This window comes from Thunnus thynnus, chromosome 10 (assembly GCF_963924715.1).
Source record: "Thunnus thynnus chromosome 10, fThuThy2.1, whole genome shotgun sequence".
In the NCBI taxonomy this organism is placed as follows: domain Eukaryota; kingdom Metazoa; phylum Chordata; class Actinopteri; order Scombriformes; family Scombridae; genus Thunnus; species Thunnus thynnus.
This window is the reverse complement of record NC_089526.1, coordinates 26,175,512-26,187,255: the sequence shown is the minus strand read 5'-3', so window position 1 is coordinate 26,187,255 and position 11,744 is coordinate 26,175,512. Positions and strand designations below refer to the sequence as shown.

The 11,744-nt window shown below is 39.6% G+C and overlaps 1 long non-coding RNA gene across 1 annotated transcript in view; it reads left to right on the top strand.

Moving 5' to 3' along the window:
- The first annotated feature begins 377 nt into the window (after positions 1-377).
- Positions 378-11,744, top strand: part of LOC137190601 (uncharacterized) — a 52,199-nt gene continuing 40,832 nt past the window's right edge. The window contains exons 1-2 of the long non-coding RNA XR_010930252.1: positions 378-445; positions 548-621. This is a non-coding gene — a long non-coding RNA (uncharacterized lncRNA). The remainder of the gene's footprint in view (positions 446-547; positions 622-11,744) is intronic.

Below are 11,744 nucleotides of genomic sequence, written 5' to 3'. Positions count from 1 at the left end.
TATTTTTAAATATCTGATACGATTATACAAGAAAAAAGATCTATTCCTTTATGGATCTATTAAAATTATAATATGAATTTGGAGAAGCTAAATGCTAAATATAAAAGTAATTGCGCATTAATTTGCTGCGGTGGAAAAGTAAAAAATGCGTGTTTGTTTTATGATACAGCTGATGCCGGATGCGCCTCGGAGGTATCTTTTAACCTTAAAGGACGGGCTGTTTTGCTGCATAGCTGGAGCCCCATAGAGGCTATTACAACGGGGCCACTCTCTCTATTCACCGAGAGAGGGGAGAGCACTGGTGGCGGAAGGGGAGGTGGAGGGGGAGGGGGGGAGACGACAAGGGATGGATGAAAGGAGGAAGGGAGGGAGGGAGAGGAGAAACGTGTAATCACCCAAACAACCATTTTTACCCATTTCACCCCCTCTGGATCTGTGTCGCAAGGTAAGAAAAAGGCTACTTGGCTTCTATACTGGCCCTCTCTGCTTCATAAACTGCATCGGCTGACTTCTGTAAGAACTCCTCTTCCTCTCTCACACTCTGCAGTCTGCCGTCAGGTTATCTGTCTTTCACTGCGGATACCGTGAAGGGAGGCCTGGCCGTGAAGAAGACACCAAGAGGTAAATGACGCTCGCATTTTTAATGTATTTTTTATGGGTCGTTGTGCGTCATTGTAAAAGAGGAAGAGGCTGTCAGTCTTGAAGTTGTCTATTTGAAGTCTTTAAATACGAGAATGTAAGTATAGGATTTTGTATGGATGTTTGGAAGTCCGCATTTTGAAGCATGTGGTTGTACCGCTTCTGTGGCGCAGTCTGAAAAATTGAGTTCCTTCAGTGGCCAATCAGACGTCTTTGCGCCGCCGCAACTGGTGCCAGGACGCATTTACACACACCGCAGGCTACTGTAGCAGCCTATGGCAGCCTATGGCATACTGCTGAGGCTTCGATCTGCACCAATCAGAGACGAGATGTAACTTTTTTTTTTCCTGGTATTGGAAGATAATAATCACAGTGTCCCTGAAGACAAGTCACTACAATGTTCCTGAAATACTTCTATAAGCACTCATAGTAAGATTCTACTCATTATTCGGTTTATAGTGACCTTATTAGTACTTATTTGCCTTGTTTTATCTCCTGTATTTACCTTTATAATATCCTTACATAGTTTTTATAGGTGTATGTGCCAATTAATATTGAATTTACTAAACCTGATACTGTGATATTTATTTCATTTTATTATAATATTCTTATAATTCTTCAGATGAGATAAATTAGCCTCATCCGTGGTTTTTAGTGCCCTCATAATTAATGGTATTTTTGAAAATCCACTTACAGCTGCAAAATAATAATCTTATAGAGGCTTATTATCTGTCAGTGACTTTAAAGTGATCACTTTTTTTTTTAATCCTGTAGTATTCTGTCATGATTCTATAATATTTCTGTATTCTTCTAGTACCTTTTTGGGTTTTGTCGTGATATTAGACAGCATTCTTTTTAAATGTATTCTTGGAAATGGTTGTCTTTATAAAGATTATGATGACATGGGCTACTTGTTGGGGTTGTGTCATATGAAAGGTTTTTTTTCAGTAACGTGTTGGATGAACCATTGAGGAGGAATCCTCTCTGAGTGTGTGTAGTATTACTCGACACTAAGCGAAACTATAGCAGCTGCTTGACTGAATGACATGATATGAGTGGTTTTTCTTTCGTAACATGTTTTCTAGCTTTGCTCGGCGCTACACATCAATTTGTTGGATATGTAAAACATGCACACACATACATGCACACACAATTTGATACATAATTGTGGACATCATGCATAAGTAATGACTATTGTAGCTGGGACTCTACTAAGTGGCAACTGGCTGTGATCCTGCACTGAAAGTGGAGTGTTTTACTCTCACATTTATCACAGAGTCAGAGATTAGGAGGCATTTAAATCTGTAACCCTCTGATCCGTGAACTGTTTTTACATCAGACATAGGTGAACTCAACCATAAATTTTCAGTTATCATATCATGACCTGCTTATCTTGTTCCAAATGAGGCACGCTGAGATAAAATGTGACAGGCAGCTTGTACCTGAGATGAGCAAAATTTGATCTGACTGGTCCAATCAGAGCTAATTGAAATGAATTGAATCAACCCATTTCTTCTGCTACTGTAATTAAATTAGTAGCTGGGGTGTAATTGGACATCGAGTTGGCACTCGAGAGGAGATGACAAAATGCTCATTGCTGCCACCAAAGGACTATGTGTCAAATTCAGTGTGAAAGGCAGCACACCAAATGCTGGCTGACACATTGACAAGGCTGGTGCTTCGCTAGAAGTGTCCACAAACAAAACTGCCAGACTGAAACACTGTCTCATATGTAGGGAAATATATGGAGATCTGCATATGAGATGCCAGCATTTAAGCAGATTTTATATACAGTAAGCGTGGACATGTCTTCAAAGTACATATAGTGCCTTAAATTTTAGACTCCAATTATTCATTTTATTCCCCGGAATACAGTTTTAGCTAAAGAACCTAAATGACTCTCAAAATACTGAAATGAATTTAGAGTGTGCAGTTCTCTAATGAAGGGTGACCCTCACAATCAGTAGCAGAGAAACTCAGATCCAGGAATGTGATGAATATAGAATTTACTTATAAGATATTTTGAACAATTAAAATAATTTGCAGGGTTTTCAAACATGTATTTCTATAGCTGTGGTCAGGAAGAAACCTCCATCATGTCAGGGGTGAATAACACTGACTGCCTGATATCTGATATTTAATAAAACTTTATAATGGAAGACCGATATATTGACATAACCCTCCTAGACATAGATAAGAACATTATTACGTTCTGATGTTTGAATGTTAGGCCCTGTATCAAATACATGACATATCAAATGGGTGTTCATAGGAAAGGAAGAGGTTTTACTGCTCCAAGGCCGTGGTCATCTGTGGCTCTAATGCCATTTCCAAGAACAATGTGCAGAAAAGGGCTAAAGCCGCACTGATGACACTTAATCTCATTGGAATTCCTTGTCAGGTTTGACCTTGGAAAGATATTAGCCACTCGACAAGTGACTGCTTGTGCATGTGTGTGTGTGTATGTGTGCGTTAGGGGAGGGGTGCCTGTCTGCATTTATGTGATTGTAAGTTCCTATTTGTCCATGTGTGTACGTCTCTGTGTGTGTTTTATAAAATGTCTTTATAGCAAAACCACAGGTGAAACATGCTTCACAGCGATTTCAGACTCATACTGTAATTTTACAGTTAGTGGACACATCAGGATCTCCTTTGACAGTCTTAGTGTCAGAAAACATACTGCTTTTGCTTGGCTGTATAGCACTTCTGATATGTTGCTGAAGGTGGGGGAGAGAGAGAGAGAGAGAGACCATGCATGTGCATGAGAGCAGCCAGCAGCCAGACCAGTGGGCTGCAGGGATCTGTGGCCCAGTGATATGTGTGCCACATTGTCTGTTCAATAGAGGCCTTTGAATTTTTAAACAGCATCAGTTACTTCATACTGTCATTGTTTTGGCACCATTTGCCTTGCTTAATCCTGGTAAGTGCATATCTACACTGTCTTACTGACGGTGTGTGTGTGTGTGTGTGTGTGTGTGTGTGTGTGTGTCAAGACATAGTACATGGATAGATTCTGTACGCTGCATCTTGATTCAAAGCCATTGAAAGTCAGCATATTGGTAAATGTACGGTGAGTAGCTACCGTTGCATGTTCCTTGTAGTGATTAGACTGCCATTAGAAATGTGAGTGTGTGTGTGTGTGTGTGTGTGTGTGTGTGTGCAAGTAGGGGAGTATACATGTAATCGCATGCCTGTGCAAGTGTGTGTGTTCTTGACTGCGTATAAATAAGAGAAAAGACAGAAAACAATAGATTAGGGAACCATGCTCTGCATTCATCTGATTTCTCAAATATTTAAACCCAGCCAAGTTTTAACAACATCTCACTAAGGTCAGAAATGTGTGTTTCTACATTTTACTCCTGAAATAACACACACACTAAACATTATCTTCTATGGCATCAGTTTGATCTCAGTGTTCCCACTGCAGAGTGGGATATAAACAATACGAGCAAGGTGAGGTCGATGCCAGAAGGCCTATGTGCTTTAAAAGCAGCAATTGAAGAGTTCAGCTGATACCTGTCGTCAGTGTTGAAGTGGAGATGGTGTAAAACAGTATTGTGTTGCCACTAAATGGAACAAAAAAAAGGCCAATTCTGACTTGTTTAGAGGAATTAATAAAATAGTTGGCAAGAGTGAACATGGTCATGTTTTTCGGCCTGCATTTATTGCTCTTGCAGTAAGATGGCAGAAAATGTGCTGTATTTCTTATGAGTAAGACAGACATAAAATTAGTCAGCATAAATAATTGTTTGAGAATAACATGAAATAAAATTGCTCAGAGTGAGAACAAAACCACCCAGATTTAAAAAACAAACACAAAAAATTCATAGAGAAAAAAGACAATTTTGCAGATCGTTTTCCTCACAGACACAAGCAGAAGAATTTAGGAACAACAGTTTAAAATGAATTCTGTGTGCATGGTGTGTGTGTGCGTGTGAAGAATTACCAGCATAGAGTGAGGTTTTACTGTTCGAACAGTATGGTTTGTATAAATCGCAGAACTTATTAAGATGATGAAACAAAAGTCTTAAACGCTGTGGGAGAGAGTTAGCTTTCAGATTTTACATTCCTCCATTTACAGTCCCGGATGCCCTGCTCGGTCTGCAGTCCTTCAGCCTTTCTCTTTCTCTCGCTGTCTCCGTCTCCAGGGAGAAATATTTGCACAGTGAACCCTTTTCTGTATACTTTCTATGCTCTTCCCTCTTTGTCCCTACACTGACTTATTTATGGTAACCCGCTAATGAGCTATACAGTCCTTTGTAGTGAGAGACAGCATGTGTAAACATTTAGATTTTTTCCTTCAAGTACACGGCGAGATCCACCAAATTAAAGGGCACAAAGTGAAATGAAATCACGGAGCAACCTAACACCTGATCAAATACAAGGTTAACCATGCAGTGTTTTGTGTTTTGCCGTGTTAATGCCCTATGTTGCTATCAGTCTGGCGTGTGTTTTGGAGGACTGCCAGCCAGTGGAGGAAGAGCACCTATTTTGTGGAGAGGTAATTGCTACACAGTAGCCTCTGATTGCCAGGATCTTTCACTGGGAACGGCCCCGGCTCCCTTTTCACTTGCACCAACAGCCTGATTACAAATCATCTTATTGATTTGATGAGTGCAAGATGTTTGCTAATAACTGTTCTCATACCATCTGTTAATCTTTGTTGTGATTAAAGAGGTAATCCCAATACCCATTATTCCCAATGACAAGAGCGGGATCGTTCTCTTACACAAGCTTTAGCCCCTCACAGGCCAGGCAGGGCTGAAAGGGGGGCTCAGGGGGGTGCGGCACCAAGGATATCAGTGATCTCCGAATGCAATTGAGAAATCTGCTCCACCTTCCACATAACAAACGCGATACAAAAAAAAAAGAAAAGAAAAAAAGAATTACACCCCTCCGCTAAAAATCCATTACCTCGTATAATCTGGCAAAATGATTTTTCTTAAATATGATAATAAATCACAGGCTGGATCAATAGCCTGCGGACCAACTGCTATGCCCTGATAACGTATCAATCAATATTTAGTATTTAGATTTTAATTAATACCTCGGCGGGGCTCGGAGCCTTTTAACACTGAGAGAAATATAATCTGTGATAAAAATGGGCCAAAACAAAGAAACTGATAAAAAGCAAATGCGGTCCTGTTAGCATTCTAGAGTTGTTCCTCATATCTGTCATTGATCAGTCAATTGCTTAGTTGTGATTAAGGACCCTTCAAAATCAAGCTTTGTGTGTGTGTATGTGTGTGTGTGTGTGTGTGTGTGTGTGCATAGGGGAGGTATGGACGTGTGTGTTTACATGGCGACTTACTCATTGATCATGCTTGGTAGGGATGAGCTACGTTTCAGAAGCACCTGCTGCAAAGCGTGCATACAGAGAATCACAGTGTGAAATCATGTGTCGGATTACAAGTAAGAAACCTTCCTTAACCTAGCCTTACTGATCTTAAACTGAATTTGGGAATAATATAATTCTTAAAATATTTAAGAAAAAAATATTTGACATTATAACACTCTGAAGGCTATTTTTCTCAACTTTAAGTGCAGTAATCCTAATCTTCACACTCCTGTAGTTACAGGTTCCTCGCATGCACTGTTGCTTGGCTTTAGGGGGTTTATAGCTGATTCCCTGAGCTACTCTGCAGCATACAGTAAAGACCTGCAATTAATTGGCTGCTGTGCAACTCTGACAGAAACACTTAGGCAAATAGTTTCAGAGTGATGCATTTAAGTCATTGCATCTCGAATATGCACGCGAAGGCCCATCTGTAATCTTTTCTTAAGGTTTTAAACACAGGACTGCCAACTGTTTTTCAATTGGATTGACTCCCGTGGCATTTGTAATTGAAATCCTTTTGCTTTATAAAGAGATTAAAATAGATAAATATAGAAACAGACAGGCAGAGTTTGACCATCAGGATCTGCATGGCTAACACAAGATTTAATAAAACACACTGATAAACAGGATTGTGTGTTAATCCTCCTTTAAACTAGAGCATTTAACTTGTAATCTGTTGACTTGCAACTTTGCACACTACCTGTCGTGTTCTATTAAATAAACAAATACATAAACATATTAAGTTGTTGCATATATTTGATACCAGAGAAAAAAACATGTCAATTAAAAATATTAATAAGTAGTATGACACAACAGTTCCAGTCTAAAGTTTGACCACTGTATCAGTGTGAGAGTTATGTTTAACTGTAAGTATCCGTAGTATAAGTAAGTATATGTGATGGGAAGTGGAGCCATCAAATATGACACTTCACAGTTCTTCACCTCTTCCTCTTACGTTATTTTTGCAAGTCAGGAAACCTCGTCCTGTATCACTGTGTATGTGGTTTTTATATTAGTATCATGTTGCACCACACACACTGTTTGAAGAGGAGAATGAAGGGCTGTGGGGGCTCTTGGCTGAAGGCCGTGCTGGGTCCCTGGTCCCTGGAAAGCCAAGCTGGGATGTGAGCTAACAGGACATGTGCGTGTTGCTCAGGGTTACGGCTGGATTTAAGTGTCTCAAGGCTGTCTGCCGTCTAACCAGGGTCAACAGGATATTAGGCCACAGCCAGTGCTGGCCCGGGTAGTTAGTGTTTCTTTTAAGCTGATCCCTGACACACACACCCACTGTCACATTGGCACGTACAGGAAGACACACACATTAACATACAGCGGAGGTCAGTCGAAGCCACCTGGGTGGCAGTTGGGGGTGGCATTGTGTGGTGTTTGCCACAACTTGGCCTCTTGTTATTTTTATTTTAATTAGCTGTTTTCATCATTTTGTCTTTTAAGGGCCAGGCAGTGAATATGAAATGAAATCCACTGCAGTGGAAATATGCAGAAATCGCTGAACTATCACCGTAAACTTGATATAAAACAAGAGACAAGACATGAGACATTTTCCCACAGTACACAGCACAACCATCAAATTGCAGTTATCAGTGTTGAGCTGGCATATCAGCTTAGTTCTGTGGTAAAGCTCACAAACCATGAGACTGGACTGGATTGGCCAATCCCTGTTAATCCCTTCTTACTGTTAGGTGGACAAGGTGCCAAGGGGCCCTGTGTGGGGCTGGCATGGGGTGTGTTAGCTGAGTGAGTCAGCTGCTGCTGGTATTACTGTAACTGAATTAGTTTATGTGTGGTCAGGCACACTTCTAACAGAGTAGGTGAAGGCATTCATCAGGAATACAGTGCATACACGTCATCTGGGCAGGGAGTTAAAGCGCTTTAACCTTCATAAATTAAATTATTGCTTGAATTTTAAGAACATTTTCACAAGATTAAAATTAACAAATGAGAATGGTAGTTTACACAGTTTCCATTGTGTGTTAAAGGGTCAGACATGGGGGAAGATCTACTCTATTTCCTTACAGGAAGAGGGAACGGCAGTGTTAAGTATGTCAAGTGTTCTGGCAACGGCAGATGGTGAAAGGAGCAAAAGATAGATGGAAAAAATTTTTTGATTGATTTCAGAGTAGATGAGGGGCAGAATGGAAGAAACACACTAATTTTCATATGAAGCAACATGATTTAAAGTCTTAAATTTGAGGAACACAAGCATTGGCAATACCTCTATTGTGAGAGTGAGGCTACCTGTTGTCAAATGGCAATTAGCCTCCATTACTTATACTTAAAGCTGTAGTAATGAATCATTTAGCTGTAGTAATGAATCATTTTTATATCAATAATAGAACAAATGACACCGTGTAATGTGAAAGGGGTCTCTGGTAGTGACAAACTCACATAGGATTATCACCAACTTATCCCCTCAGTTCCCCTCAGCTCCACAGAGTGATTTAGTATCTTTCTGCTCATTGTTTTGGTTTTTAAGACCTGCAACCTTACTATTTTTGTTCCGTCTCACAGCAGGTAGCCATTTTCAGCAAAAAAAGCTCTGAAAAACCCATCGTACACTACCTACCCAGCACCAACAGACAGACAGCCAAAGGTAGCGGCTAGCTGGTGAACATCATGGAGCATTTAGCAGCTAAATAGCCAAAGAGTTCCCTCAGGAGTTGTTGAGTCCAAAACAGAGCTACAAGGAAATTAAATATTATATTTACATTCATTAGGTGGACAATAACATGACCGCAAATGAATGTTAAAGTTGCTTTGTGCCGAATGTGTAAATAGGCTATTGTTGCTGCTAACTGCAAACACCTTCACCATAGCAACTTTATAAGGCGATAATTATGTCAGTGTCGTGTGTTCAGCTTGTTGCGCTGCTCCCAAGTACCCAAAAACAATAAAGGCAGGTTTAAGTGTCACATTTTATTTGGCAATGATATAGTCATGGTTAAAAATGTGTGGTATAGCATCTTTATTTGAACTTTCTACTTTCAGTCAAGTCAGTGACCACAAGTAGCACTAGAATGAACTGAATAATGGCTGATACTGCAGCTAGTCTTGTCTGGTTAGTGGTGACCTATTGCTCTTCTACATAGAGAAAATTGTTTGGTTGGTGTCTTGCTCAAGTGCAGTTCACCAGTGTAGGCAGAGAAATTGCTTTTAAATCCCCAGATTTTAATACAAAACACTGCAAAATTTTAACATCTCTAGGCAACAATTAAAAAATAAAAAACAACAGAAAACAATGCAAAAAACAGCAAAATGGTGAGGAATGACTGAAATAAAATTGAAGGAGAGAATGAAGATAGTGGGTGGAAGAGGATGACGGACAGTTGTGGAGACAGGGTTGTTAGTTTATGTAGGCTGTGGGCTGAGTCAACTGGAAAATTTTGATCACTTTAATTTACTATACCCAGCGTTGCTTCTCTCCCTGTCCAGCACTTTTATCAAGCCCTGTGAGCCCGTATTGATTTTTTTATTTTCTGCCCAGGATAAGAAGACAGAGAGTTAGGGACCTCTGGTGAATGGAGAACTTTCCTCAGATTGCTGCTATTCTCCAGCTTATTGCATCCTGTCGTTTGTAGTTTCAGATGATGTCCAGTACGCCACGGCTGCTCCAGCCAATAAACAAGGTGACTAACAATGGAAGAGGGCCAGGAATGAAGAGAGGGAGACAGTCTAACCACCACAGCACACACTGATAGAAACGAGAGGGAAAGACGACATTTTACAGCAAGAAGTTGCCTTTGTTACACGGCTACGTTGAAAGATACTTTTTTGAAAACGTACGTGCTTTAGTGTAAATTCAGACGTATTTTTATATATTTGTGTTTAATAAATATACTTTATTTTTAATTTCAAGGAATACGAAGGGAATCTAGTGGGAGATATATATCACACTGAACCTATCTTTTAATTTGTGAAACAAAGTTGATGCCAATTTAATCATTTATCAAACTAAGTAATCACTTCAATTCACTTTTCCTTTTCTTTCACTTTTTATTCAAAATGATGATGTCATTTAAGATTGAAATAAGCAGCTGTTTGTTCATGAACTGTAGAGCAAAGCATGATTTATTATTTGCCTCTTTCTCTGTCCCACAGTATGCTCTTACCACGTTAGAATTTAAATAGTTCTTCCAGGACTGAAGGCAAGAATACTATTTTAACAGTTCTTTATATGCTTGTTTCGGCTTCATGTGTGTCACCCTGAGCAAAATGAATTATCACCTTTGCCCCAAAGAAAATGCAATTAAAAAGTAGAGGTAATGGTTTGTTCTCCAAAATGAAATGGGACAATGGTTTTGTCCCCAATTCATTGCTTTTTGATAATGTGTGTATCAGACAAATTGTTGTACTATTCCATAAAATCTTTTTTTTTTTTTCTTCTTAATTTTTCGGTCTTTTTTTCTTGTGGCTGTGTATTTGCATTTTAAAATTTGAGAGGATGACGGTGTGCGTGGGTGTGTGTGTGTGTGTGTGTGTGTGTGTGTGTGTGAAGGGAGGAGTGGGGCTGGGGGTAGGGGAGAGAGAGATTAGTGACAGTCTGATAAAAGATGTCTTCAAAACCCTAATTAAAACTGAATACCCCTGCAAATGCAAGGCAACATGCAATCTCCAGGTATTTCATTTGGAGCAACTATCTCAGTGCGAGGCTGTTTTTTATGTCTTTCTTCATTGCACACAAATAGCTATGCCCCTTTCGTTTTATTTTTCACGCTTCCACTTCTGCCGCTGTCTTTGTCAAACCTCACAAGTTTGCCCCTCTCTCCCTCCCTTGATGTCAGACACAATGAGAAAATAAAATCAAACTGAGTAACCCATGGTGTGTCCCTTTTTTCCAAAACGCTTCCAAGGTTTAGCTCATTAAACTGCTGAAAAAAAAGGGGCTTCTAATGCAACAGTGAGCACGGCGTCAAGCTGGAGAATTCTGATAACAAAAACATGCTCTATAGATAAAAACAAACCTACTTAGTTCCTCAACAAATGTTAAACATACATTGGTAACATACTTAAAGTTTTCTTATTCTGAAATAATTCATATGTGTTACAGTATTTTGTTGCAGAAATTAGATGTTATGTTCATGTCAAGATACAAAGTCCTATCAATTCATGACTTGCTGGAGTGTAAACTCTTTTGAATTTGTTTGTATATTTAATATATTTTCTATTTTAATACATGTACTCATCAGTGGTTGGAAACTTCTTTTTACTCCCCCTCACGGATATTGAACTAAAAATACATGTGCACAGTTTCTAATTCCCCCCATTGTCTACTTGTTACATCACTTAAACCAGGGCTCATCCTCTGTCGTTCGTCTTCAAATATCTCCTGCACTTTTGTGAGTAAAACGAGAAGAGCGACTGCACTGTACAGCGGAAAACCGTGTTTGAGATCTGACCTGTGTTGTGGCTGCAGTGGCACTTTCACTTCCTACTGTCTGGACTCAGACTGCTGGCCATGTGATCTCACTTTAGAGGAATACACACACACACACACACACACACACACACACACACACACACACACACACATACACACTTGACTAGTCTGTGTCATCAGCAACTGGTGGCCTATGGATGAACCTCCAGTTTACATGAATCAGTTCAGAGTCTTACGTTGGTCTAGCAACATACTGGGCTAATATGAGATAGTCATTTCATCCACTTATAAGTCTGCTTTAAATTTGTCTTTGCACATCTTTAAAGATCCTTTATTGAACCGTTTAATTTATTATTCCTGGTTTCAGTTGAG